Source organism: Anolis carolinensis, chromosome 6 (genome assembly GCF_035594765.1).
Source record: "Anolis carolinensis isolate JA03-04 chromosome 6, rAnoCar3.1.pri, whole genome shotgun sequence".
NCBI lineage: Eukaryota > Metazoa > Chordata > Lepidosauria > Squamata > Dactyloidae > Anolis > Anolis carolinensis.
This window is the reverse complement of record NC_085846.1, coordinates 63,420,617-63,424,957: the sequence shown is the minus strand read 5'-3', so window position 1 is coordinate 63,424,957 and position 4,341 is coordinate 63,420,617. Positions and strand designations below refer to the sequence as shown.

Here is a 4,341-nt window from a genome sequence, read left to right as displayed (position 1 = left end):
GCTTGGAATTGTATTGGCTTTTTTGGCTGCTACATGTTGCTCTTCAAGTGGAATTCAGTCTAGTCCAACAAAGACACAATAACTTTGCACAGTTACAAAAGGAAAAAAACAGTAAAACTTTACTCTTTACAGCAGAGCCCAAACATAAGCTCACAGTGTTGCATCATAACATAAATCTTACAGTAAAACAAATTTACATAGTCCTTGTAAGCATTTCAAGATGCAAAAGGCATTGCAAGGTATAAAGAGTATGGCTTCTTCAGCCTCTTCTTCCAAAAGACAGAGCTCCAAAAGCAAAAGCAAAACTAAAAGCAGGAGAAGAAGCTAATACACGTACACACAGTCACACCCCACCTGGTGTGGTCCAAACTTGTTTAACTGCTGACCTAGATTAGCTCCTGCATGTTATGATCAGCAGTGTAGTTTTTTTCTTTAACACATACAGAGCTTCATTATACTCTAACACTACATACATACTACTATTGCTACTACTACTTTATTTATAACCCGCCTTCTCTCCTCGTGAGGACTCAACATCATACTGTTGAATTATGTTTAACTCAGAAACATTCCATTATATTCTGTAGGACCTGTTCAATAATGTGGGCTTATCGTTCAGCTGCAAAAAATGAAGACCAAACTGTTTCAAATAAATTCTTTAATTGAATTTGTAATTGATTAGTTTTTTTAAAAAAACAACTTTAATGCTATATATTATTTAAACTATTTTGCTTTGAATTAAAATGTAAGATGCTACAGGTTGTTATTGAAAGTCACTTAGTTTTAGAACATATACTGTAGTAAAGGTAAAGGTTTTCCCCTGACACTAAGTCCAGTCGTGTCTTACTGGGGGTTGGTGCTCATCTCCATTTCTAAGACGAAGACCCGGCATTGTCCATAGATGCCTCCAAGGTCATGTGGCTGGCATGACTGCATGGAGTGCCATTACCTTCCTGCTGGAGTAGTACCTATTAATTTACTCACATTTACATGTTTTCGAACTGCTAAGTTGGCAGAAGCTGGGGCTAACAGCGGGAGCACCCCGAATTTGAACCTGTGACCTTTCCATCCACAAGTTCAGCAGCTCAGCGCTTTAGCATGCTGTGCCACCAGGGGCTGTATTACCTCCAATTTGGTTTGGCATATAATTAATTTGTAGATTAAACATATTTTTATTCAGATTATTATTATTTCAAATTCAATTTACTATTTAAAGTATTTATTATTATCATTTGGTCATAAATGGAGCTACACAAAATGATTTTTATTGATCAGCAAATTGGCCTTATCAAAACACACAATATAAACACCGTGTACAGTATACATCTAGTCCAAGTAAAAATATAAATACACAAGAACAGAGAGAAAAAGTGGGGGTGGCCAACTTGTAACCAAATATATTTATTATTTATTTATTTATTACATCACTTCTACCCCGCCCTTCTCACCCATCAGGGGACTCAGGGCGGCTTACAATATAAACATACACATTAAAAACAGACCCTAAACTTAAGTACATAAGCAAACGGCTTTGTCTCCCTCACACTGTATACCAATTGGATTAATATACTCAAATCTCCTTTTAGAAATGGAGCTACACAGTTTTGATATGTTGGAAAACACTTGAATTAAAAAGAACCTCTTTACTTTTGATAGTTTATTAGTAACAAAACAACAAAGAAATAACAAAAACAGAAGGAACTTTCAACATCAGTAACACAAGGAAAATAACATTTTGTCAAGACAATGCATTTGCTTTTTCCCTGATGTCAGTCTTCTAACTCTTTGTTTTTTGTAAGAAGACCTACATATGATTCCTCATCAAAAGCTAAAGAAAAGCGTTCAAACCTGCTTCTGCCACGATGATGTTGATACCTAAAAAAACTGCATTGCCATCTACGAACTCTTTTTTAAGGAGGGAGTGATGGTAGCCAAAAAGGATGTTCACATGGCTAAGCACCCTGAACTGGCAGAAAAAAATGTTCCCAACCTCCACATCATGAAAGCAATGCAGTCTCTGAAATCTCATGGCTATGAGAAGGAGCAGTTTGCTTGGAGGCATTTCTACTGGTATTTGACCAACGAGGGCATCCAATACATGTGGGATTATCTCCATTTGCCACCAGAAATTGTACCTGCCACCTTGGTCCGTAGCTGTCCTGAGACTGGCAGACCTTGGAGGGTGAGCATCCTGCTCGTCTCACACAGGGAGAAGCTGACAGGGACACCTACAGATGCAGTGCTGCTCCATCTGGTGCTGACAAGAAGGCAGAAGCTGGTGCTGGGCAGCTACTGAATTTCAGTTTAGAGGTGGATTTGGGTGTGAATGTGGACAGCCACCTCAGTAGAATACTTGCTGTTTGGTTGCATCTTGTGTCTAATAAAAAAGTGAAAAAAAGAAAAGCATATGGTTTTTCATCTGTTTTTGTAAGTACAAATGCATTTTTGTAAGATTTTCTTTTTACACATTTTAGTAATAGGATTATATTTTTCTCATCCTTTTTTATGGTACATCACCAACACCAGACTTTTGTTACTTCTTCATATTTCTTACTTCTGTGCAATTCCTTTTGTGGAGGGGCACTGTTGTTAATAGCAAAGCATTCTTTGTTCTGAAGTGGTCTTTCAGCCCATTAGACATACTTATTATTTTCTCCAGCATTGGGAATTAAGCAAGCTTACAAAAATGAAAACTCGTATAAATAAAAGCTCATATCGTTAAAAAAAATCATACAAAAAGTCAAAATATAATTGAATAATCAATAGAATTTAAATCAAGTTATCTATTATAAGCAAGAAATAAGAACAGTCAAAGCTTTCCTCTTATAGACAGCCAGTCACCAAAGGCCTGTTGAAATAAATAAGATTTTTTTCTGTTGATGGAAAGTGGCTAGTGTTGGGGAAAGTTTAATATTTTAGAAACAACCGCCAAGAAGGTCCTCTTCCAGATTCCTCATTGGAATTCCACACAGTGCCTTTGAAGGCAGCATAGAGAGAAGGGTCTCATTTGACTATAATAATAATAATAATAATAATAATAATAATAATAATAATAATAATAATAATAACAACAACAACTTTATTTATATCCTGCCTTATCTCCCTGAGAGACTAAGGGTGGTTTACAACAGATATAGACAAACATTCAATTGAAGGTCTTGGAGACCAGACAGGCTTATGTGGGAGAATATGGGGGAACCTGGTCTCCAACCACATAGGGCTTTATGGGTTATAACTAGCACTTTGATTTATGCCTAGAGACATAGCAAAAACCAGTGCAGCAATTGTAAGGATCCCTTGTTGCCAGCCATGGACTGTAACTTTCTGGCCCAGCAGAAGTTTCTGAATGCTCTTCAAATTGAGCTCAAAAAACTAATCCAAAGAAGATGCAATAAGGAATGCATCACTGTATATAAATGGGGCTTTTCTAGGAATGTGTAAATGTATCCAGTGTAGAAACCAGCTTCTAGGGGCAGGGAAGAATCTAAAGATTATACTCAAGCTACAAACCTTTGTCTTCTGGATGGGGCTACTGCCTTGCATGGGATAAATTCTTTGATCAACCTTTCAATGGACTGGTTGCATCTTTGTCTTGTTTGGATCCAGCTTCGATTTGCTTGCCCTCCTCCAGTCAACTGTTGTTGAAAGGCCGTTATTTGGAGCTGAGATGTGTTCTTTAGAATTAGAGGGAAAGGATCTTGACGTCATCAGCTGTCACTAGACCCTAAAACTCCAGACAGTTGCCTTATTAGCTTCTTCCATATGTTAAGTAGTGTAGGGGACACAATTGAATCATGTGGAACCTCAACAGCCAAAGGATAAAACAGAGGTCTTCTAGTACCATCTTCTTGGCATGCCCCAGCAGGAAGAAACAGAGTCAAAATGATGACTCCACTTCTCAATGATGCAACCCAAAAAGATATAGTGATTAATGGGAAGGTATCAAAAGTCTTGGTGAGGTTAAGTGGCATCAACAGGATCATACTCTGATTATCCAGTTCCCAGAGAAGGTCTGTAACAAGGTCACCAAAGACGCTTTTGTCTCATAACCAGATCTGATGCTAAATTAAAATAAATCTAGAGAATCCATTTTAGGCAGAGATCCCTTGAACATGGTCCAGTAGCCTGCCTGAAAATGAAATACTGGAAATGGCAAATAATTATCCAGTTCAGTAGAATTCGATGAGTTTTTTTAACAATTGCCTTACAACTGCCTCTTTTAAGTATATTGTAATTATATCTTGCTGTAATAGGCACTGCACACTCTTCTGGCCAGTTCTCCACTCCCACCCCCAGGACTTTTTAATGATCCTGGATGGGTGAAGATCTAGTACACATGTG

General features: G+C 37.7%; 1 pseudogene; it reads left to right on the top strand.

Annotated features, from left to right (window-relative positions):
* The first annotated feature begins 1,865 nt into the window (after positions 1 to 1,865).
* On the top strand, positions 1,866 to 2,348 carry LOC100561793 (small ribosomal subunit protein eS10-like; annotated as a pseudogene).
* The last annotated feature ends 1,993 nt before the right edge of the window (positions 2,349 to 4,341 follow it).